We start from the raw sequence: 26,047 nt of genomic DNA on the forward strand, positions 1-26,047 counted from the left end.
CGATAATGACAAATACGATTTTCGACGATACGACTATACAGAGCTGAACACTGCAATTTCCGCTGTTAACTGGGACATGATTTTCAACGGCTTGACACAGACGAAATGGTATGTTCATATTATGACAAAGTGTATAAAATTTTGGATCAGTTTGTTCCGCGCAGACGGTGCAGCCAGCATTCTTTCAAGCATCCTTGGTGGACATCCGAGCTGCAACATCTTCGCAACGTTGTTCGAAAAACTCCAAAACGCTTTTTCCGAGCAAGGACAGATGATAATCGCAATCTTCTTCGTTCAATTGAAACTTTGTACAACGATTGTCAGATTGCATCATTTCGTAACTACATTGCTCACTTGGAGATGACCGCGAAGCAAAGTCCCTCTGCTGTTCGCAATCGTAAACGGTATAAGTAATTCTCCGCTGAGATGACGTTAAGAGACACAACTGCTGATTCTCCAAATGTTGTTCGCTGATTTTTTCGAAAGTGTGTATAACACTAACTCACCAGCATTTTCAGCATCAAAGACTGCCCTACGTTGAAGGTGAATCTACCACTTTTCAAAAATAACACAATTCGAAATTTGGATTAAAGGGCGAACACGAAATTATTGCGACACATTCAACAGGGCATAACTTTTTTACCATTTACCATTTATCAAAAATCAACCAAATTTTGCACACTTTCTCATTGATGTGTATTGTCTACATGCTGTCAAACTCGAAGTCGTGTTTTTCGATTCAACGAAAATGGAGGTGAACCAACGCGAGTCGAGAGAACAAATTCTTTCCAAACACCTGAAATTTCCTGACCTATCGCACCGGCAGTTGGGAAAAATGTTAAACATTCACCATTCAACCGTCTCCAGAGTGTTGAAGCGGTTCCAGGAGCGGTTGACATTTGACCACGGCAAAGGAGCTGGAAGAAAACCGGGACCGGAATACAAAAAGACGGAGGGAAGGATGAAGCGGATGATTAAAACAAATCCCAACGTCTCAAGACGTGATTTGGCTAAAAAGATCGGCATGTCGCATAGCTACGTCCAGAATGCAAAGAAGAGAACTGGAACATACATAACATACAAGGTACATACATACATACAAGGTACAGAACTTCGCAAACCGCGATGAGCGGCAACAATCGACGGCTAAAACTCGGGCACGGAAGCTCTACGAGAAGATGCTGACAAAATATGGCTGCTGTGTGATGGACGACGAAACGTATATAAAAGCCGATTTTAAGCAAATTGCGGGGTTAGAGTTTTTCACCGGCAAGAGCAAGTTCGATGTGGACGACAAATTTAAGAAGAAGAAAATGTCTAAGTTCGTCTCCAAATATTTCGTTTGGCAGGCCATCTGCTCTTGCGGACTGAGGAGTGAGCCTTTCGTGACAAAGGGCACAGTAAATGGCGAGATCTACAAATCTGAGTGCCTCAAGAAGCGCCTTTTGCCGTTCTTGCAGCAGCACGACGAAGCTCCGCTATTTTGGTCAGATTTAGCTATTCTAAAAGTGTCCTGGAGTGGTATGAGGCCAATTCTGTCCATTTTGTTCCAAAGGACATGAACCCGCCAAACTGTCAGGAGCTGCGCCCGGTGGAGCAGTACTGGGCAATAATGAAGCGGGAACTTCGGAAGAGCAAGAAGACAGTCAAAGACGAGAAGAACATGTTAAGAAAATGGAAAAAACTGAGAAACTGGTACCGGATGACACTGTAAAGACTGTGATGGAGGGCATCAAGCGAAAATGCGTTCAATTTTACACTCAAGGCTCCATCGATTAACTTTTCTTTTGATTTTTGAAGTAAATATATGTATAAAACTACCCTAAAATTTTGGTTTGATTCTAAACATTATAAGAAAATTGGCATGACATTTTCGGTATCGCAATAATTTCGTGTTCGCCCTTTACTTTGAATAGACTCGACGCTTCTAAGGGACCCGGGAGCGACAATCTTCCACCAGTGTTCCTGAAAGAATGTGCGGAATCTCTGAAAAAGCCACTATCAACAATTTCAATAAGTCGCTTCGTCACAGTGTTTTCCCGTCACAGTGACACGGGTTTTTTTTTATTTGGCTTCGGGAAACATCGATTGTCCATCATTGTTGTCCAGTGTTTCGTTTTATGCACCTTCCCGTCAGCTTCGTGAGCGTGAGTCGCTGTTCATTAGACGACAAAGAATTTCTGATGGTCTCAATAACCCGTTGGATGTTTGTCTTCGTTTGTTCAATAGTGTTTGTACAGTGTTTGAATTTGACATGTCTTAAAATGTATTTAAAATTTGTATTAAGGGTTATTAGGTTAAGATCAGTTTATGTAATCGTTTTCTAGCATTTGAGACGTTGCAAATAAACAAATAATTAGGAAAACAAAACTCAGTATTATCCCCAAGTCTAATATTTTTCTAAATGTGAATAGCTCATTGACTTTAATTTGATATGTCGATCGTCTGAATCGGTTCAGTAGTTCGAAAGTTATGAATTTTTGTGGTGGAAAAAAGGGGTAAATTTTTTTTTTCGGACCATCGGTTAATTTGAAAAAGCATAGCTCAAGAACAATAAACAATCAATAGTTATGAAACAAAATTACCACTTTTGACGAAAATCTGTGAACCAGCATATCAGTTTGGCATGGAATGGCTGTATAAAAACAACAAGTTGATATCTCTTTTCAGATAGATTGGCTACCGATGGCCAAAATCATCCAATCACGAGAGAGCAAAGGTTTTGTTTTATCGAAGCCATAAATTGTATTAGATGGAAGTATTGAAAGTGCAAGCGAATCGCACGGAATAAACTAGTCGATTTTTCAATTATCATTTTCATTTGTCTCTGCGCGGAAAATGCGTTGTTAATCAATTCATTTTGCAGGTTTCGATTGATTTTACATTATAGGCCTATCGGTGCAACATCGATCATAAAAGTTGGGAAACACACGTTTTATGATGGATTGAATCAAATTGTTATTTTTAATCAACTTTCGATAGCTATAACTGTTTGCAGATAAACGTAAAATTATTCCGCGATCAAAAAGCATCCTTTACTGGATCTTAATTTGTTTCTGATGTTGAAACAAAACATGTCTATTTGAATTGAGAGTTCAGGAACTGTTCATCTCGATTGCGCTTTTATAAAAACAAAGTAATGTAATAAATATAGAAACGAATACTCTCTCAACTGAAACATAAAACTTTCATTTAGAAACCTCCTAATTGAAATTCTACAACAACTCACTGTACATCTACCATTGCATTGAAAAACATTGGAAGCAATATTCGAACGCAACTGCTGTGAGTTTTCACCTATTTTCATTTCATTTTTGCTTCAACATTATTTTTTAGCGCCATAGCAATAACCTTCCACACCCATCAATGAATATTTACCCGACAAGACGAGCAGCAACAATGCTTTGGAAACACCTTCCATTATTCGACATTAGCAGCAATAGTTGCCCGCCTAAAGAAGTTTGTTGCAATGCTAATTTTAAACCTACATTCTGTGTCGGCACCACTCCTGCTTGCGTTGGCACAGATTTGGCATCACTGATTTTGAAGCATCGCGTAACGCGATATTCCTCCAGCCTCTTCTGCGACACAGCAATTATCGTATGGCTTCTAAAATTGTCATTGCTAGCCTTGGTCGTGATTGCCTACGCACGCGAGCAACTTGGTGTAATCGTCTTCGCCTTCACGCTTCTTGAGTTTCGCTTTGTGTATGTTTGTATATAATATATATATATTGATGTTGCTTGTGCATCCATAATGGACCCAGCGGTGCGGCAAAGGCCCACGTTTTCATTTTTCCCTGGTTTGCGCGCTTCGATACGGCTGAGGTTACAGCCGGTGCCCATTGGCACGGAAGAAGATTGATAGGTCGCGATATTGTTCCGATTTATATCCATGAATCATCAACGATACAGCAACTGTCTAATCGTAATAAATTCCGTACAACTCTGGTTTCGAGATATGTTATGTAAAAAATTCTCAACTTTCCAATAAAAAATATAAAATAATATAGCGCTTTTGGTCCCGAGACCATGAAAACTATAAACAAAACAAATACAAACATTAATAACGAAACTAAAATTAAAGTTTTTTGCAACTCTGGTATTTTTTCAAAAAAGATCAGCTTTTATTTGATATGTCGACCATTTAAATCGGCTCAGTAATTCAAAAGTTATGAATTTAAAAAAAAACTCATTTTTGAAAAAAGTGGAAAAATTTGATTGTTCGGACCACCCTAAAATGGAAATGGTCACCCTAACAAAGAAATAAAAAAATATGGGTCTAATGGTTTGTGACAAAGAACAAAATTTCCACTTCCCACGAAAATCTGAGAACCACTATATCGGTTTGACATGGAATGGCTGTATATATACATATATATATATATATATATATATATATATATATATATATATACATATTTATATATATATATATATATATATATATATATATATATATATATATATATATATATACATAGATTTATTGTTATACAGTGATAGGCATTCGTTTAGAAAAAAAAATTAGTGGGTTATATCTATGATATAACCGCAAGGTTCACGTGGAACTACCTTAGCTTAGCAATCATTCGTTTGTATTGATTAAATTCTTGATTGAATGAAACAGTTTCCAAATTCAATTGAGTTCAATATATTTGCTCTGTGAGTGAAAAAAATGAACAAATGCCGTGTAAAGTCAATTCATTTATTGTGATTGATTGTTCTTCGTTACAAGTAAATTTAATGACGGACCTTTTACGTTTGGTATGATGACTAGAACAAAATATATGTACGGAAGAATTATCAAACGTTTGATGAACCAGCCTAAGGCTGAAAATCTTTCCAATAAAGACAACAAAAATTATCAAACGATTATTTTATTTTACATTTCCCTCTGAAGTTTACATCCCAAAAGTGTACATACTTCTCGAATCTCGAATTTGCTTGAAACTGGGAAGTTCATTCGCTTCTAGTGGCTGCACGATTTTTCCAGGTTCCTAAGTTTAGAAGATCATGTTAGGACAGACATATTCCACTCTGCACAAAGGCAAGCGAGGACAAAAGTACTCGCAGTTTGCATTTATTTGCAGAGCCGATTTCCCCAGAAACCTCGGTTTTGAAGTCTGTGTTAGGGAAACACATTTCAATCGGAACAAAAATACCCCCGATTTGTATGAATTCGCAATGCCGATTTCCCCACGCTTCATGGATTTGAAGTCTGTGTTAGGGAAACACATTCCAGTCGGAACAAAAATACCCCCGACTTGCATGAATTTGAAATACCGATTTCTCCAGGCACCTTGGTTTAGAAGTCTCTATTAGGGAACACATTTCGGTGGGAACAAAAGCTCCCCCTACTTTCGTGTGTTCTTTTTCTTCTTTTTGGCTTTAAGAGGGTTTAAACTTTTCAGTTCACTCGCCTCTAGGCTCTTTCGTGTGCTTGCAATGCCGATTTCGCTGCTTGGTTTTAAAGTCTGTGTTAGGGAACATTTTTCGATGAGAACAAAAGTCCCCCTACTTTCATGTATTTGCAATGCCGATTTCCCCAAGGCTGCTTGGTTTTGATGGCTGTGTTAGGGAAACCGTAAATCGGGCCAATCAAAACGATGCAGTTAGGGCGTTTAGATAACGCCTAATATTTTACACTTATTCAATTGTTTATCTAATGAAAAACAACATTTTGTTAGTTGCGATAGATGCGTAGAAATATTCCCTATCAAGTGATGCAAACATCTCTCCTATCCAGTACGAAATGTTCGAGCTATAAGCATTCGAAATCTTTCATTTTTTCCTGCATGTTCTGTGTTTAGGTTTTCATTTTACCCTCCATATATTCCGGTTAGACGTAGTCCCACGTCAAAAAACTTGAAACACTTACAAAACAACTAGGAAAGTTCTTTTTATCGGGATACTTATTTGCTGTAGTGATAGTATATTTAAGTCACTTTTATTGAAAGGACGTGCGTCACAATCACACACACAAGGCGGCATCGGTGGATATAATATTCAAACGTTGTTTTTTCCCGAGACATACGTTTAGCCGCATGGCATAAAAATCGAGTTTTCGCATAATCGCCAAGCCTTTATCTGTGTTTTTTGAAAAAATACTTGGGAATGTTCAATCTACAAGATAAATATAAGATGTGCAACGTATGAAGCTGGTCAGATTAGTGATTTCCGTAGAATTTAAAGGAATAGCGAAAGGTGTTCTATTGAAGGAAGAGGGGCGGAAAATAATAAAGATATTCAGTGAACAAAAGTTTTCTAATCACTCGATCGTAACAAAAATTGGTCTAAAGGGTGTGTCACATCAAATTGCATCACGGAAAAAACGCTGTAGAAATTCGCCCAGTAGACCGATCCTTTTGAAAATTTTAGACAGTAAAATAAAAACTATTAAACAACTTTTGGCATTTTCTTTTTATTCATACTTCGAGCCCAACCCCGTATGCTCGCACCTTCCTCTTTACCCCGTCCATAAGGTTATGTACAACGTCAGGTTGTAGTTTTTTTTGAACAGAAATCCATTTTCTCTTGAAGTCCGCCTCCGATTTGACAACTTTTGGGTTCTTCCGGAGGGCCTGCTTCATAATCGCCCAATATTTCTCTATTGGGCGAAGCTCCGGCGCGTTGGGCGGGTTCATTTCCTTTGGCACGAAGGTGACCCCGTTGGTTTCGTACCACTCCAACATGTCCTTTGAATAGTGGCACGAAGCGAGATCCGGCCAGAAGATGGTCGGGCCCTCGTGCTGCTTCAATAGTGGTAGTAAGCGCTTCTGTAGGCACTCCTTAAGGTAAACCTGCCCGTTTACCGTACCGGTCATCACGAAGGGGGCGCTCCGCTTTCCGCAAGAGCAGATCGCTTGCCACACCATGTACTTTTTGGCAAACTTGGATAGTTTCTGCTTGCGAATCTCCTCCGGAACGCTGAATTTGTCCTCTGCGGAGAAGAACAACAGGCCCGGCAGCTGACGAAAGTCCGCTTTGACGTAGGTTTCGTCGTCCATTACCAGGCAATGCGGCTTCGTCAGCATTTCGGTGTACAGCTTCCGGGCTCGCGTCTTCTCCACCATGTTTTGCCTTTCGTCGCGGTTAGGAGCCTTCTGAACCTTGTATGTACGCAGACCCTCCCGCTGCTTGGTCCGCTGGACGAATGAACTTGATAAATTCCGCTTATTGGCGACAGCCCGGACCGAACATCTCGGATCACGTCTAAACTGCTTAACTACGCGCTTGTGATCTTTTTCACTGACGGAGCATCCATTTTTGCCGTTCTTCACCTTCCGGTCGATGGTTAGGTTCTCGAAGTATCGTTTTAGTACTCTGCTGACCGTGGATTAGACGATTCCCAGCATCTTACCGATGTCCCGATGTGACAACTCCGGATTCTCGAAATGAGTGCGCAGGATTAATTCACGACGCTCTTTTTCGTTCGACGACATTTTTCCAAATTTACGAAAAATTGACAGTGAAGCATGGCCAACGTGATCTATACACTCTTATCTGATTATAAGCGAAAACTGAAGATATAATTCCTAAAAATTAAATTTCTACAGCGTTTTTTCCGTGATGCAATTTGATGTGACACACCCTTTATCTGAGAAAGTGGTACGGAATTTCTTTAAATAGTGCCAGAAATATGGGATATAACAGACACGAAGCAACCAGGAAACGATGGCCTGCTCATACATTAAGGCAGAATCGGTTGTTCCAGTAACGAAGGGGCATATTGCGCGCATCTTGACTGAGTCACCAAACATCATGTGGAAGAAACTTCAAGGGAAGCCGAAACTGACCGCCGCCCATAAGTAGAACCATCTCATTTTCGCCCAGCAATACATGGAATGGAAACTAGAATGGAGAAGTGTTGTGTTTTCCGGCCAAAGAAGTTCAATTTGGATGGTCCGGACTGTTACAGTTGCTATTGGTACAATTTAAGTCAACGGCATGTCGTGAGATCGAAGCGAAACTTTGGGGGCGGAAGTTTGACAGTGTGGGGAGCCGTTTCCTATCACAGCAAGCTTCTCATTTGTTTCATTTTCACCCGAATGAACTCCGAGAAGTATCTTCAATTACTGGAGGACGTTTTGATTGGCCATATTGAGAATAACGCTCGAATAATAAGCGTTTTTCAAAGTGATCCGAAATGGAGGTGGACATACTAAATATTAGCTATCGATTGGACTCGAAATTTGCCGCACAAATGAGTACTTTATTATGCTTCGATATAACGTACAATTCGATACAACGTACAATTTTGAAAGTGAAATGTACGTTATATCGAAGTTTACCTGTATACATCACCGATGGATAAGTGGAACCTTATTGACAGCACGGGCCACATCGCATCCAGATAGCCTAGGGGCTCAACCAGATAATGAATCCTTATGGTATAACATAAAAAAGTATGGGGTAATTCTGGAAAATATTTCGACGACGTGGTAATTACAGTTCCATGCAAAATTTAAATTCTTTACGACTTTTGTAAAAAATATTCTTCCATCACTTGAAAATCTTGTAAAATCAAATTTCGAATAGTATTGTAACCAACGCGATGTTTAGCGCAGTCTAGGAATGACACCTTTCACTATGCTCTGCGATGCAATTTATATACACTGCGTTTCACAACTATAGAACCTCTCATTTTTTCTGAGTTTCCAGAGATATGTCAGAAGTCGGTTGAATGGAAGTATATAGTGTAGAGTACAATAACTATCTTCATTTATAAGACTGGCCATTTCAACTTAATTGTTGTGTTCAAATGCGAAACATTTGAAAAACTGAAATTTCAGTGTTTCATAACTATAGAACCAGATGGAAAAACTCTCACTCCTTCACAAAATTAACGCCAATTTAACATGAATTACGATAAGGTTCTGATTCGTAGTCATCTTTAGTTCTCAATCAGTTCAAATAACCCATTCGGGGTGGTTACGACCAAGCTGCACCATGTTGTAGTGGATATCTCGTTCTACGCAGAGGATACTGCTCGTTCAAGCTCTTCAAATCTCTCATACTGCTGGTAAGCTGTATCGACTATTCGTCCGATCACTCCTCATAAGTTCCTGACAGGAACTTTGATTTTGTAAACAAGCTGACCAGTACAGAATCTGAAGCTCCTATTCATTAAACCATGCCAAGACCTTCCAGGTTTTTTGAATTGATGCCAAATTACCCAATTATCACATTGTTTTTGATGCAAAAACAGCCGTAAATAATTCTGAAGTACTTCGTTGCACTTCTGACTGTTCATTCGTGTTGATGGTAAGTTATCTAAACCAGGCCTTTTTGAGAAAATTCTCTAAAAATTCCATATCCAAAGTTGTGGAACCAAAAACTAATGCGGAAGCTAATCCCATTGGTTTTCACTATTTCAGGGGAACTTCCCTGACTGAGAAAATTCAGCTCGAATGAAATTTCTTCATACTGGAAGGATTTACCGAACGTGTCATTTAATTTTTCAACTCGTAACAATGCAGGCGGCAGTTTAATGATTTGGGGAGAATTTTCTCAAAAAGGCCTGGTTTAGATAGATTACCATCGACACGAATGAGCAAATCAAAAACAATGTGATAATTGGGTAATTTGGAATCAATTCATAAAATCTGGAAGGTCATGGCATGGTTTAATAAATAGGAGCTTCAGATTCTGGACTGGTCAGCTTGTTCACCAAATCAAAATCCTGTCAGGAACCTATCGGACGAATAGTAGATACAGCTTACCAACAGTATGAGTGATTTGAAGAGCTTAAACGAGCAGTATCCTCTGAACGAGATATCCACTACAACATGGTGCAGCTTGGTCGTTGTGATGTCGTCACTCTAGAAAATTAAACACGATGTCGACTCTTTCGTTGTACAACTCAGAATGATAATCTTTATTAAAGACCAAGAATTGCTATCTAAACAATCTCTGAAGTTGAACCTAATTATACTCTACAACTCCTCCTCTTCTCTGTAGTTAATTTCGTTGGTCTCGGTTCACAATAGAATCCTTCAAGCGGGATGATTTTCTAATTTCACGATTTGGTCTAAGTTCTTCTCATGAACTTACTTCCTCTGGTGCATTAGGTCTATCTTCTAGAATAGTTTCGTTTGAAGAATCTACATTGTGTCATCAGTTTCATTTGACATTACAATCGGGACCACATTACAAAAATCGGGACCACACGGCTAACGTTAAAAAGAAAACATCGAATAAAAAAGTCTGGTGCATGCGAATATACACACAGATGTGATATGAAATTGATAGCAAGAATTTTTTTGCTATCCGGATGGTCAATATGAACCAGTTTTCGCATGGAATATAGCGTTTCGTCAATCGATGGAAAATGAATACGATACAGTAATCGTCCGAAAATACATTTTTCAGATTTTGCGGAATGTTCCTATTTTAAAATACCGTTATTCAAGAAAAGAAATGAGATTTTAATGTAAATCCGAAAGAACATTTCATCAATCAAATAACGTTACGTTCCAGATTGTATCTTCTACTTCTCCCAACAAAACGTCATTCATTTTAAGAACCATTATGTTTTTAACCCTAATATACTCGTGCAAACAATCTCCCAGACCGACAATCATTAATTTTGTTTTGAGGAGGATGAATTAAATGACTTTAAAAACTGAGTGAAGATGTTTTCTGGAATTTTTTCATTCAATTATATCTTTTTCTTTAAATAAATACCAACATTGCCTAAAAATACACAATAGCAATATTACAGAGACACGTACAGTCTGGGATGAGTTGTGTGCATAGTACACGCGGATTGTTGGACAGAGTTGTTAGCTTTGTTTTACAGTTTAACTAGTTTAATTTTGTCTCGATTTTCGAGCTTTATCAGATCAAACATTAAAGATTCGGTTGATGAATTCTGAGTTGAAAACTACAGGATCAAGAATTTCTTAATTCCGTAGTAATTCATAAGATGTATTCATTTTTAAGGATAAAGTAATCTAGAAAGTAAATATTTTCAACCAAAATGTTTTCATACAGGACTTACAAGAGAAAATACATCTGGAAGAAATGCATTCCAGAAATGTTCGAAATGGCCCGAAAGATGCTTCGGGAGGGAAAATGAAAGCGACGGATTTTGGCGAACATCGGTATACTTCTGTTATAATGTGTCAGTTAGCACCTTGCCCGGTTCGGACCAGTAGTCGAGAATAGTGATGAAACGCATAGTAGTTTTTCCGGATACCGGATACCGGATATCCGCCTGCAGTCAAATATTTGGCTCATTATTTGCGAATACGAGACTGGGAAAAACTGCATGTGTTTATCAAGCAAATAAAGGATTACATTTTAGGCAGTTATAAACACATTTTTACATAAACATAACGGACTATGATCAAATTTCTCGTGAAGAATAAATATTAATAGAGTATCAAGTTTTCTGCAAGGAGCATTGAGCAGTTTTTTTTCTGTTAAGAACTTAATAACAAAAGGATTACAATTATGATGTGATAAATCTTTGTATCCGCTTTGATAGTCCTTTGATTCATTGGCTTCTCAAAAGATGTCTATTTAGATGTCTATCTTCATATGATGCGATATTATCGCAGAATAGATTTAATTTTTTTTTTCTTGCAAATTTTTATTTATTTACAAATTCATGAGTAACGATGTGCATTAGAGTGCCAGTAAAAATGGTCATCTCATATTTACAAATGGGACTTCCTGATAAATGTTGATTACCTCGAAAAAATACACTATACAACATTTTAGCTCATTCGGACTTTACTTACTATTGCCAAAGTTTGATTTTTCCGAAAACCATAAAATCACCGTTCATGCGTTCTTTTACAACCGACAACGGGATATCAGCGTTTTCCATGACTTCACAATGGAATCAATCGGTACCTCGTCCCAAGCCTCGGCCACCCAAAAAATAGCATCCCTAATGTTGATTCGCTTAATCATGTCATCGAACTCTCCTTAGCACTTGGATGCCAAGCTTTTGCTTGTATTTGGACTCGATCATTTGAACAATATTTTGGTCCATAAGCTGTAACAAGGCGATGATTTTTTTCGAATTTCAAAACATTACTCTTCCCCCATGGGGCGCTAGTCAATTTGTGGCTGAGATGCTGTAATATACAAATAAGTCAGTGCAAATCATAGTTATTTAACGTTTACCGAGATATTTTCTTTTAATTTTTTTATGATTCGATTATCCTGAAAATTCGATCATCCGGAGTGAAAATAATATATTCCGGATAATCGAGTCCGACCAGTGCTACTATTTCAAATAAGCAAACATCGAAAAATTATTTTCACTCAAGATTACAAAACTTGGAACTGTCTGTAGGGATGATAATCAGAGAGAGGATACACTTACTTTACCACAAATCAAATTATACGAAACAAAAAAGACGAAACTGAATTAAATTGTACACGCGAGGCTCACGGTAACTTTTGGGAATGTTTCGAACATAGAAATTATATTTCAAATATACAAACTGTAAACAAAACGTTCAATTTTGAAAAAAAGATTAATCTAGCGTTAATGAGAAATTGTTATTTTTTTTCTAATATCCGGTATCCGTCCGGATAGCAAATATTGGCTGGATAGGCCGGATACTGGATAATTACCGGAAACCCGTTTCATCTCTAGTCGAGATAAAGCAGTCTGAGAAACTGATCATCCATTGCAGACCATTGGACAAAACGATTTCTTCAAAGATTTGGTGTTTTTTGCGAAAGCCATCAAAGTCTAGCGTGGATCCAACCAGGTTAAAAAACTAGAGGGACGAGATCTAGCTTCATGAGGATGCATCGTAAGCCTTTTCGAAATTTACAACAAATAAACCTAGCCAGCATGTAATCAACAACCTATCCCCTCTTAGATGATGCCTAAAAACGCTACTAAATGCAATCTTTTGCCCCATAGGCTGCGAACTTGATGTTTTTTTTTTAATCATACAATTCATCCTTTCGACTTCTCCATTTTCCTGTGATCAAAACGGTGTAGTTTTCATTCTTCGCTGTATCTCCAAGAATGCCAAACCGTACACATATAGATACAACGCCTTCTGCTCTATCTGATCATCGAAGCTGTACTCATTTAACCCGTTGGCTACCGATACTCTAAAGTCGTAACCACCCCGAATGGGTTATTTGAACTGTTGAAAACTAAAGATGACCTACGAATAAGAAACTTATCGTAATTCATGTTAAATTGGTGTTAATTTTGTGAAGGAGTGAGAGTTTTTCCATCTGGTTCTATAGTTATGAAACACTGGAATAATAGTGTTTTGAATGTTTCGCGCCTGAGCCCAACAATAAAATTGAAATGGCCAAAGAACAAATGTACAACCTCAGTTGGAATAAGTTATATGAAGTGGTTTCGATCGGTGTCTTTGCTATTGCTCCGAATATTTCAAATATCGTTACGTTCTATAATATTCTCTTTGAGGATGATTATATGGTCTATCCTTTGTATAATATGACTTTGAAAAGCGATAGGAGATTGCTTGAGGGGTTTTAATCATCTCTGAAACTTTTCAATGGCTATAATATTTTCGTGCAATAAAAGCATGTGGCTTTCCAATACAAATGACTCATCACGAACGATCTGAAAAATGAACATGTTTTGCCTGGAATGTGGAACAATAATTCAAAAACTGATATTTTGTTACAATCTCTTTCTGCGACACATTATTTTGAAATATTAATAAAGAATCTACTTACACACTCCGCTGGAGGTATCTGTTATCAACTGTTTTTTTTATCAGTCAGCTGCTGCTTGTTATAATCCAACTAGATTGTCCCGAATCGATTATACAGCTTCCTTTAGAGGATCCCACTTAGACCATGTAAGTGGATGCCGATAAATTCACTTCACGCTATACCTCAACACTACCAACGATAACATCATCATATAACAATTTCTCGAAACGGACTTTTATCCGATTATCTTTACACCATTTGTTTTCGGCTAGTACGAGAAAACGTCTTCACACGACCTCGACTTCCATTCCACTATCGATAATTTCGCAGTATCAGTACACAAAAAAACACACACACACACAATCCGGGGGGCGGGCGCGATTAGAAATGTCGGCAATGTGGCGTATCCGACGGCGCGGCACTTCTGCTATTCCCTTCCGACGATGGTTAGTCCGATCCGTCAACCGATGGTATGTGAAATATGAAGAAAAGCATGAAAATTCATGGAACGCCACCCGGTTTTCTGTATCACATTCTGCAATTCTTCTCGGAAGCAGCCACACTCTGGCCCCCGAAGCAGGGCGAAACTCACAATGGAGCTCTCACGATTGAATTGCACAAACAAAGGCCGAACGAAATCACTACGCCTGTGTTCACCTGCCTTCATTCACTGGTTTTCAGTCAATTAAATTCCTCCGTATCTCACAAACTTGCTGGAAAAAACAACGACATAGATATGGTTTGGAACGATCGGAAAACATTAATCCAGCACCCAACGCTTATCGTGGAGCTACGAAGAAATAATTAAGCTGTGAGTACACATTCGACTGTTTGAGATAATAACAACGATAATGCGAGCTGCATTTTCACGACGGACACAATTTTCCAAACATCTTCACTTGCTACTTGCGATTTTCTGAATCTGTAAACGTTCACAAAAATCTTAATGTTTAATACGCCCGCTCCCCTTTTCCTTCTTCGGGTAGTCAACACACACCACCACAAACCCGTCGCTGCCGTCAACATACGCAATGGGTTTGTTACTCTCTCGGTTTTCCACGCGCGCACTTCGTCGATTTTCTCTCCTCCCTCGCCATCTCGGCGGGAGGCGATATTTTTCCAGCATTTTACCAGAGTGATAATGTGCGAGAGCGAGAGAGGTAGCGCAAGAGTGAGAGTCACGCGATCATCGATTATACAGTGGGAGCGAGTTCGAATTTAGTGATCTTTGCTCTAATCATAACAGTCTGTTATATGTTCGCAAAAACGGCGTAAAGGCAATGTCTTTCCAGAAAGTACACCCAAGTTTTGACGTGGGACTACGTCTAACCGGAGTATAGGAAAAGTGTGTAATACGCTCCCCCTAAGCGAGAATGGATTTATCTTGATCGTGCTCTTAAAATTAAAGGTAACAACTACGTCAGTACGTAGATTAGTTAACCCTCAGTCAACCCTGTAACCGTCCTGTATTTTAGATATTGAATAACAAAAGTGCTACGAATTTTATTTTGTAATGCGCCCAAATTCTAAATTTCCAATCATACGGTGTTAAATGGCCCAGCAGAAGTATAATATGCCCAAGAGTTGTTTCTCTCAGAGACTATGAAGCTCAGAGAAACAGCTTGTATGAATGAGAGATTCCATCAATCTATTCCCTTCATGCCCACCAGCGAAGAGCAAACACCGTTCCCCCGGTGAGCGTGTTCTCCCAGTATTCGTACATCCATTCTCCAGTCCGCGCTCTTGTTTTCCTGCATTCTCTGAGCACATAAAATAGATGCCAGATGTGCAGACATGGTTTCGTTTCGAAGACATTTAATTTTGTGAAAACATACAGAGGTCATTTCAAAGTATGTGAAAACAATTGTTTGTGTGATTATTCGAACATGATTTAGAAATATCGTGATGGTTTTCTCATTTTTGTTCATTATGATTACATTTGAAGGCATTTATTCGTGCCATGCAGAGATATTTCCAAAAATCATCTGGCATCCCTCACATACAAGCTATTTCTCTCGTGAGAATGTTTACGACCGAAAGCGAGCAAATTGCCCCGATCGAGGGTATGCCATGCTGCCCGATGGTAAGCTGATGCGGAAAATATAAAATTGAGAAGGAATTGAATCCTTTCTTACCATTTTCTTCATCTGAGATATTCACTGGGAACTCGATTTTATAAATATAACCCACAGTTGTCGCCTCTGAATCGGTTTCAAGCAACAAAAACATTATAGAAATGATGTAGAAAATTACATCGAAAATTGCTTCCAAAGAAAATTATTTTTCTTATTTTTTTAAAGCATGTTACAAATGTAAAACTTGCATGGTAGGATTCTATCATTGACTAGCACGATTGCCTATATCCATTGTATTTCTATTCATGCTGGTTTACGAGAAAATCAGGCGGGTCAAATTGCACGGCCGGCGCGTTTTAGACACATCTCCTCTATATGGGGGGTAAAATGAAAACCTAAACACAGAACATGCAGGAAAAAATGAAAGATTCCGAATGCTTATAACTCTAACATTTTTTACTGGATCGGAAAGATGTTTGCATCAATTTATAGGGAATATTTATACACTTCTATCGCAATTAATAAAATGTTATTTTTCATTAGATAAACAATAGAATAACTGTAAAATGTTAAGTGTTATCTAAATGCCCTAACTGCCTCGTTTTGATTGGCCCGATTTACGGTTTCCCTCACACAGCCAAGCAGCCTTGGGGATGTCGGCATTGCAAACACATGAAAGTTGAGGGTATTTTTGTTCCGACTAAAATGTGTTTCCCTAACACAGACTTCAAATCTATGGAGCGTAGAGAAAATGACATTGCAAATACATGCAGGTCGGGGGTTATTTCGTTCCGACTGAAATATGTTTCCCCAACACAGACTTCAGAACCAGATGTCTGAGGAAATCGGCTTTCCAAACAAATGCAAACTGCGAGTACTTTTGTGCTCGCTTGCCTTTGTGCAAACTAGAAAATGTTTCCTTAACACGGTCTCCTGTACTTAGGAACCTGGGAAAATCGTGCAGACACTAGATGCAAAATAACTTTCAAGTTTAAATCCTCTATAAAAAAGGAAGTTGAAGTTGTTGATTCATGCAAGCGGGGGGTACTTTTTTTTGCACTCTGGAAAGTGTTTTCCTAACACGAAATACAAAAGCGGGTACGAACACAACGCTTTGGCTCGGTCTTTCAAGATTACATTGAAGGACATACCTTCATATCTTCTGCTTACTGAATTTCTACGCATACCATTTGATGATTAAGCAAAATGTTGATAGCCATTTGTTACGGCAACGCATTTGAATTAAACAATATGCGTTCGACGCACATGTCAAAATCGAAACTGAGTGCCTGAAGTATATCAAATCATGCAAATTCGCTGTTCGAGAAGTACGCACACTTGAGAGATGCAAACTTCAAAAGGTAACGTAAAATAAAATAATCGTTTGATAATTCTTCCGTTCACATATTTTGTCCTAGGCATCATACTAAACGTAAAAGGACTGTCATTAAATTTATTTGTAACGAAGAACATCATATATCACAATGCATGAATTGATCTTACATGACATTATACAATCTTTTTACTCACAAAGCAAATATATTAAAGTCAATTGAATTCGGAAATTGTTTCATTCAATCAAAAATTCAATCGATACGAACAAATGATTGGTAGGCTAGGGTAGTCCCACGTCAACCTTGCGGTTATATAATATATATAACCCACCTAACGCGGTTAACGCGGTTATTTTACGCGGATTTTCCAATTAACACGGTTTTTTACGACCTAAGGATTTCCTCATATGTCCAAGATCTCCAACGTTTCTTTGACTTCAAATCGTTACAGAACTTCTCTTGAACTCTACATGAACCGTCCTACAGTATCCGTTGATCATTTGTTTCAGTTCAACTCGAATTTTGATTGATTACAAAAATTGATGTTTTTTGGTGGAATAAATGGGAGTGCGGGTGGGATCGACACCCTGTCGGGGTAGAAACGACACCTTTACGAATGAAACCTTTTTTCAATAATTTCAAAGTACTGAGAGGCTATCCATATACTATGTGGATACTTTGATAGGAGGAGAGGGAGGGGAGATAGTTGCAAATGATTGGATTGCAATTATCCTTTTCTTATTGAAGGGATGTTTAACGTTGTTTTTTTTTGCGAATTCAAAGGCCAGACGACGAATATCGGTAATAGGACCATCTTATAGAAATGGTTCTCAATTGCGAGCAGGTGACGGACAAAATTCAGCTTGGGTGAGCATCCACCGGACCTTTTTTGTTGAAATTCCCTACTCCATGTTGGTTCTGGTAGCTCTGCCAATTTGTCTTCCAAACATAAACACGAGGCATCTACAAAAAAGGACGCATTTTACCTGTGAGTGAAACTAAAACCAGGTGTCGGTTTTACCCTGGGCCTGATCACGAACATCACTTCACGGTGGAAACGAAGTGAATTGTATGCAACCTTATTACTGTCATGTCACGGAGAAAAACAGGTATATTCGTCACTTGTGTTTTAGATGGTGAAAGCTAGTCACGCGGAGGGAGTAGTTTTAATTTCGTTTTTTTTGTTAACATGCTTTTTTGTTAACATTTTGAATATTGTCTTGCCTTGTTCGAGAAAGAAAAGATAAACAAACAGCAATTTACCCGCTTGGTGACATTTTTAGACGAAATCCTGACGTATTCAGAGGGCGTAAATTCGTTTATTTGGACTCGGTAATTGCGATATGAGGAGTAATCTATATACATAAAAATGGAGTGATGTCTGTCTGTCTTTCTGTCTTTCTGATTCTTATGGACTCGGAAACTACTGAGCCGATCGACATGAAAATTGGTATTTGGGGCTGGGGAAGGTTTTCGTGACAGTTTGAGACCCCTCCCCCTCTCTAAGGAGGGGCTGCCATACAAATGAAACACAAATTTCTAAATTTATCGAGAACTAATCAAGCAAATGAAACGAAATTCGCCGTGTGGAGGTTTTAGGGTGCAATAAATGATTCTATGGTGGTTAGATACCCCTCCCCCTCTCTTAGAGGGGGCTGCCATACGAATGAAACACAAATTTTTGCGTTACTCGAGAATTAATCAAGCAAATTAAACCAAATTAGGCATTAGGAAACATTAAGGTGCAATAAATGTTTCTATGATAGTTGGATACGCCTCCCCCCTCTCCTAGGGCGGGGCCTCCATACAAATGAAGCACAAATTTCTGCATTACTCGAGAATTAATCGAACAAATGGAATGAAATTTGGCATGTGGAGGTTAGATACTCCTCCCCTCTCTCTTAAGAGGAAGGAGGAGGGGGGGCTGGTTTTGCCATACAAATGAAACACAAATTTCAGCATTACTCGAGAATAAATCAAGCAAATAAAACCAAATTTGGCATGTAACGTAACGGAGAAACATGTTATTTACAAGTGGTTTAAAAATCATGAACGAGAATTGTGTCTGAAAATAATCTGATATTATAATGTCGAATTTTGTTAGAAGTACTACAAATTTTATAGTAAAAGGTAAGTTTGAAGGGTAGATTAGAAGATCAATCGATGAATAATTCTGCGATTGGACCCATGAACAGCGCCTAGTAAGAAAACGTGGATGTGATAACGAAAAATAAGCTTTTGGGCGGGACGAAGTTTGCTAATCTAAAAATGTAGTACCCGCAAACCCATTGAAACATGGCAAAAGGTAAGTAACTCTACTTTTCGATTGTCCTAAATGAATAGCATTTTTTTTTATTTCCATTTTTAGGAGTAGACTAACAAAAAACTGCTACACCATAAAATATAAATTGAAGCCACTGGCCTAAATACGTTGTAACAGTGTGAGGGAAACAACAGTTTGTCATCTCTCATTAGAAAGAACGATCATTATGGTTGATTATGTATTGATTTGTTGATATTTAGAGTATCGAATAATAACCGTGAAGTTTTTCCAACATTGTAGAGCAGGTTTTTGCAATTCAAACATTCGCACGATAATTATAAAGAACAAGGCCATTATTTTTTTCTTCTAACGTAATAAATATGTTCAACGATATTGAACGATATAAAGAATATTAAAAAAGTGATAATAGATTTAAAAGCAAAATGAACTGCAAAATTTAATGTTTCTTAAAAACAAAGAACTGATAATAAGTTTCAAACAATGATAAAATGAGTCTATCTTTACAAAGCATTCACAAGACACTGTTTTGAAATTCTTATTTCATTATTTTGATATCCGCCTGAAAAAAATCTGTATCACTTTTAGAAAATTCCTCGAAATCCATCAGATGTTTTATATGAAAATTATGTTTCTGACCGATGCTGTTGACCAGTTTCTGTTTAAATAATTAAATCAATCCTCGTGTCCCGTATATCAAATTACACGAGAATAGGATGGATGAAAGGAATGAAATTCGGAATCCCATATGGGAGTAGCTCAGATTATACTGATCGTGAGGTGGATAAATTCTTATTTTCTTTGAGTTAAAGATTCAAAATATTTCGAACGACTTTAATACCATTCTGTATTCCGTTCGAGTTGTTTTTGCATTTCGTTCGATCTATTTCTCTTCGAACTTCAATTGGGCAAAACGTTCTGGAACGCGAAATCATAACTCGAACCAAATAACAGTTTCGAGCGAAATGGAAATTCGTCGGGATACATAATAGGGCTGATTATTCAACAAAATTGTAGAAATGGTACAAAATTATAAAACAAAATAATTCTAACCTTAACTTATACTAAATACTTCTCAGTTCTTCTACTTCTCACTATTCAAACGAGTAAGACAGAGCTAAGAAAAAGAATATGCGAGATGTTAATTATTATACATAATAGTCATGTTTTATCTCTAGAGTAATTTATAGAAAGAGAATAATAAATAACATTCCCACATGTTCAACCGCTACGAGTACGTTATTTACGAGCAACCAGGCATTCCTCCTCGTATTTCAACCAGCATTTGATTCAGCAAGCTAACGTACCAAACAAATGAATTATGGGATGAGCCCGAATAGTTGGCATTGAAATACCGAATCTTGTTAACTCTCTGTAGGTTCTTTAATTATATGCCAATAAATACTATAATGGTTGTTCATCATACCATGCCGTATGAGTCATATCCGTGATGTCCCAAATAAAACATTTAGTAGATGAAAATGTGTACGAAATGTCATGAACAACTATAAGAAAAATATTCGACTGAGTCGAATGTAGGAACCTTCAGCCGTTTATAACGACCTGAAGGTTCATACAGAAAGCTCAGACTGATTTTTATTTTGATTATCGACTTCTCTTCAAAATACCGTTCTGAATCATATTTCGGACACTCTCTAAAAATAACATGAAATGCTTAATGCCCTGATGATGTAACTATAAAATTAATATCACAATTGATTCTTTAGAGTAACCCTTTAGTTATATCATCAGGACATTAAGCATTCCATGTTATTATTACAGAGTGTCCGAAATATGATTCAGAACGGTACTTCGTTAGAGATACACTGGAGTCTCTTTTTACGCGGGGGATACGTTCCGCCTAAACAAAAACCGCGTAAATACCAAAATCCGCGTAAATTTCAAAATTCGCATAAAAATAAACCTGGTAATTTTAAAAATCCGTGTAAAAACCTAACAAACAGTAAATTGTTAGTTTAAAATGAAACCCATATTATAACAATTGATTAACTGTTTTTTTTTCGCATGCCCCATTCATGATATCTGTATCTCCTTTTATTTCTCAGCTACTAATCAGTGATACAATACAAACTTATTTCGTGGAAAGTCACATCAATTGGCATATTGAATTTTTACGCGATTGATATGTGCCGCGTAAAAAAAACGCGTAAATTTCGAAATCCGCGTAAAAAAATTGCAAAAACCGCGTAAAAGGCGACCTCAGTGTACTGCGAATAAATGTGTAATGAAATCATATGAAAACTATTCCACCTCGTTTTCAACGGAACTATTGACTGTTATGAATGAATAACTATTTAAACAAAAACTCAAGACTTTTATTAATCCGACATCTCAGTCGCTCAAGAGACATTTTACATTTGGGTTCAGGAGTTGCAATACATGAACCTAAAAACGTTCGGTTACGAAACATTTACGACTGCTTTTCCCATCCTTCTTTTTGAAACATCAATGGTTGCTATGCGATAAAGCTGTCGTCATGTCGGCATAATAAACACATGTTTTTCAAACACTCCGTGGAGCATGACCTTTTGAAGCCATTTTCACCTATTTGGAACAAATAGCTTGTTTTTGTCCATATCAATCGAATTCAAGTTGATTGAATATGAATGGTGAACGGTTTGAGATAAAACAAAAAAAATCGCGAACCCTCTCTCGCAAACTACTGCTCGGTTCACTGTTTTGACAAGAAAAAAAAGTTAACACACACACTGGCACCAACTATGCAGCATACAACGGTGGGTGGAAAAGCCATCAGTGGGTGGTCAGTAAAATGACCAATGAAACATTATTCACTCTCGTCTCGTTTCGTTATCCTTTTATGATGCTCCAGTTATTGCTAGTACCTCTCAGAAAACAGCGCAATTTGGCCTTCGACGACGTTTTTATTACTGGATTCACACACAGCAACAGAAAAACGCGATGTACATAACTCGAGTTCACCCCGAAGACTGATATGGTCGATTCCTTGCCAAAAGCAGCGAAAGTCGCGGAAAGACTGACTTTAGCAACCATTGCTTGAGTGCTGTGGAGGTACTCGAATTGACCGATTTTTAGAGCAAGAGAGAACTCAAGACACAATGGAGAGGGAGCCAATATTGCTGATGTCAATGAAGTTTCTGTCCTAATCGAAAGCGGGACTTAATTTGGTCAATGGCTGTTAATTTGATTTACGTTCAGTTTTTCCGTAGTTTCTGGTGTTATTCATAAAGAAACTGATGTTCGCATAACCATATGGCAATGAACTTTCCGAGTAGACAAAACAGGTATTGACTTTGTTGTGCCCATCATACTTGACGAGAGTGCATTTCTATGCAAACATCACCAGAAATGCAACTACGCGGATGCTCGTTCAACAATAAGACTTGAATAAGGCATGAGCAAACAAACAGTGTGTGATATGTGAGATAAGATCTGTCATTTTCATGACATCTTAATACCTTTCTCACAGAGCTTCATATCTAGAAAAGCAACAGATACACTTTGTACCATCGCATGGAATTTTTTACAACTCTGATTATCATATTTTAATCCTTCACTTGGCAAATCATTTTACAAAATAAATATGAACCAGAAAAGAGATCAGATGCTTCAACATATCATGTTTATGTTATTCATTACAACTTTCAATACACTCCTTTTCATAACTACAGAACCACGGATTTGTTTCCGAATCTCCAGAGACGCTCGTACACACAGGTCATCGCGCGGATGTCGTCTATAGACGACGCTCGTACCGAAAGGGTTAATCTTTTACTTGGTAAATCATTTTACAAAATAAATATAAAACTTTCATAACTTCATCATACTTTTCATAACTACAGAACCACGGATTTGTTTCCGAATCTCCAGAGATGCACAAATGCTCAAATGAAATGATTCACAGAGGGTTGGATATTCGGCATGCTTTCAATCAAGCGACGGCATGTTGGTTTTTATCGATTCGAACAGATAAGATCGTAGTTTTGAGCCCCGTGTGGATCCTTAGGGACTGATGTTAAGCTGTTGTTAGAAAAACGCTGATCACTGAGACTACAAAATGGGTTACATGAGCAAATCACAATACACATGGTTTGTTTACGGATGAATTCTGTTCCAATGCGCTCATACAACAAATATCGTTGGGAGCGGAGACTGACACTGGTATTGTGAAAATGCTCTAAACGCGTGCTTAATGCAAAACGTAGCAGGAAAAAATTGGGGCTCAACGTTTTCAGCACTTCCAAAATACTTGTTATCTCCCAATACATTCTACACCAGGGTTTCTCAAAGTGGTCGATATCGACCCCCTGGGGTCGATTTCGGTTTCCAAGGGGTCGACATGAACGAAAATTGATTTTGGGGGTCGACGAGGTCTGACAATCGACCCCTATTAAATAACACAAGTTATTATTTGAAACTTTCTTGCTGCATAAGTTGTGGGAACCACCTCATTGTAATAATGACTAATATTTTAACAGAAAATATTATTACTGTACATTTGAAAAAAAAATACAAAAGTACAAGATGAAAAAAATCAGCATGTGAAAAAACGTGAGCAGGTTCGTAATTTAACACGAAGGAAGTCATCAACAAATTCAAATTAAAAAATATATATATTTCAAGGAACTTGGGATGAGTCGCGAAGAGGGAAAAATGTTATTCAATTTATTATAGAGATTTTCTCTCCAGCTGGACGAGTCTACATCACCCAGCAATGAAGCTCTGTTGTATGTTCGATATAGTAAGGATGAAAATATGTACCAAGAAATGATTTTTGCTACATATATGAAGACTGATATCAGAGGAGAATCGATCTTTCAGGCCGTGGAACGTTTTTGTTACCGACAAAGCCATTCCATGGAAAAACATTATGGCAGATGGTGCACCATTTTTGTTTGGTCGTCATCGTGGTTTTACAACTCAATCAAAGTTACAACTGCGTGAGATACACAGCTTTTAGTAGCAAAAAATATGAGCCCTAGGTCGCATCACTCTTTTTACATTTATATATCATGGCTTAACGTCTTTATAATATGGCCTGATTCACAATTCTTCTCCAATTAACTCGGTCCGTGGCTATCTCTCTCCTGTTCCACTTGGTCTAACCACCTTGCTCCCTGCACTCCTCGTCGTCTCGTACCGGTCGATTCCCGCTGAACACCATTTTTACAGGATAGTTGTTCGACATTCTTGCAACATGTAGCCCAACCTAACCTTCAGCTTTGATCACTTCGTGGATACTGAGTTCGCCGAAGAGTTGTGTGAGCTCGTTGTTAATTCTTTGCCTCCATACGCCGTCCTCTTGCACACCACCGAAAATGGTTCTTAACACCCGTCGTTCAAAGACTCCGAGTGCTCGCAGATCCTCTTCGAGTATAGTCCACGTTTCGTGTCCGAAGAGGACGACCGGTCTTATGAGCGTTTTGTACAGGGAACATTTCGCGCGATTGCTAAGTTTGTTTATGGAGACCATAGAACTTTGACATTTATCAAGGATACTTCCAAGGTCCTCGCATTAGTATTAGTTAGTATTAGGCGTGCAAAATAGCGCACACACACTGCACGCTATTTTATACGTGTGAGTAGTTTTCGTGTACGCTACAAAAAAATCTAGCTCAGCTGTAGCGTTTGTCAAACCACGATGAACTTAAACATCGATGCATGCAAACGTGCATGGGAGAGACAGGAACGAATTCGTTTTGGGGGAAGTAACTTCAAAATGCAATGAGGACAATTTGACTGGGAAGAATGGAACGATATAGTCGAGTCGGTAGAAGGAGATAGCGACTAAACGCCCGACTGACTGTTCAGTTGTTTTGGCGGAGAAACTGCGTGAAAAGCCAAAAGTCATTTACCGACTGACTATGGACATAGTCAGTCGGTTAGTCAGCCAACTATCCTCAGTTGACTATGACTACGCCGAGCCCTGGTAGGTACGACTCCCATTGATCACCGTCGATCATTACACTACTACCTTATCGGGTCCTGTCGAGCACGGAGCCGGAAGTCAGCATGTAGACGGTTTTAGACGCATTGATTTTCAGTCCAATTCCCGTCTCAAATGTTCTGCCGACAATGTCTACGTCATCAGCAAAGCAGAAGAATTGATTGGATCTATTGAGAATCTTGCCACGCAAGTTAAGCACCGCTCGTCTCATAACTCCCTCTAGCGCAATGTTGAACAGCCCTCTGCGGGACTCGTAGGATTCAACCGATGTTCGCACACAGCACTGTATTCTATCCATCGTAGCCTTAATCAGTTTTGTCAACTTCCCGGGGAAGCCGTTTTCGTCCATGATTCTTCATAGCTCTTTTCGTGTTATTGAATCATATGCGGCTTTGAAGTCGAAGAATAGATGGTGCGTTGGGACTCTGTACTCACGGCATTTCTGGAGGATCTGCCGCAAAGTGAAGATCTGGTCAGTAGCTGACCTACTTTCGATGAAGCCGGCCTGATAACCTCCCACGAATCTATTTGTAAGTGGCGATAGACGACGGAATATGATTTGGAAAAGCACTTTGTATGCGGTATTCAGGACGATGATTGCACGAAAGTATTCATTGTCTAGTTTGTCGCCTATCTTGAAGATAGGGCAAATATCCGGTAGCTGTTCTGTTTCCCAAATTCTGACAATCAGTCGATGCAGACAATTAACCGCATCAGTCTTTACAATATTTTATAAG

General features: G+C 38.4%; 1 protein-coding gene across 2 annotated transcripts in view; it reads right to left on the bottom strand.

The window, feature by feature from the left end:
- LOC129775118 (protein numb) overlaps positions 1-22,362 on the bottom strand; it is a 146,055-nt gene extending 123,693 nt beyond the window's left edge. Inside the window, exons 1-2 of one of the 2 annotated variants that reach the window (XM_055779410.1) lie at positions 22,228-22,362; positions 13,695-14,386 (exon numbers count right to left, since the gene is read on the bottom strand). The gene's annotated coding sequence lies outside the window, so the exon portion shown is untranslated. Of the gene's footprint in view, positions 1-13,694; positions 14,660-22,227 lie in introns of those variants that run through there. The other variant, XM_055779407.1, reaches the window with a different exon arrangement.
- Positions 22,363-26,047: the final 3,685 nt, after the last annotated feature.

The sequence above is a fragment of the Toxorhynchites rutilus genome, chromosome 3, assembly GCF_029784135.1.
Source record: "Toxorhynchites rutilus septentrionalis strain SRP chromosome 3, ASM2978413v1, whole genome shotgun sequence".
NCBI classification, from domain to species: Eukaryota; Metazoa; Arthropoda; class Insecta; order Diptera; family Culicidae; genus Toxorhynchites; species Toxorhynchites rutilus.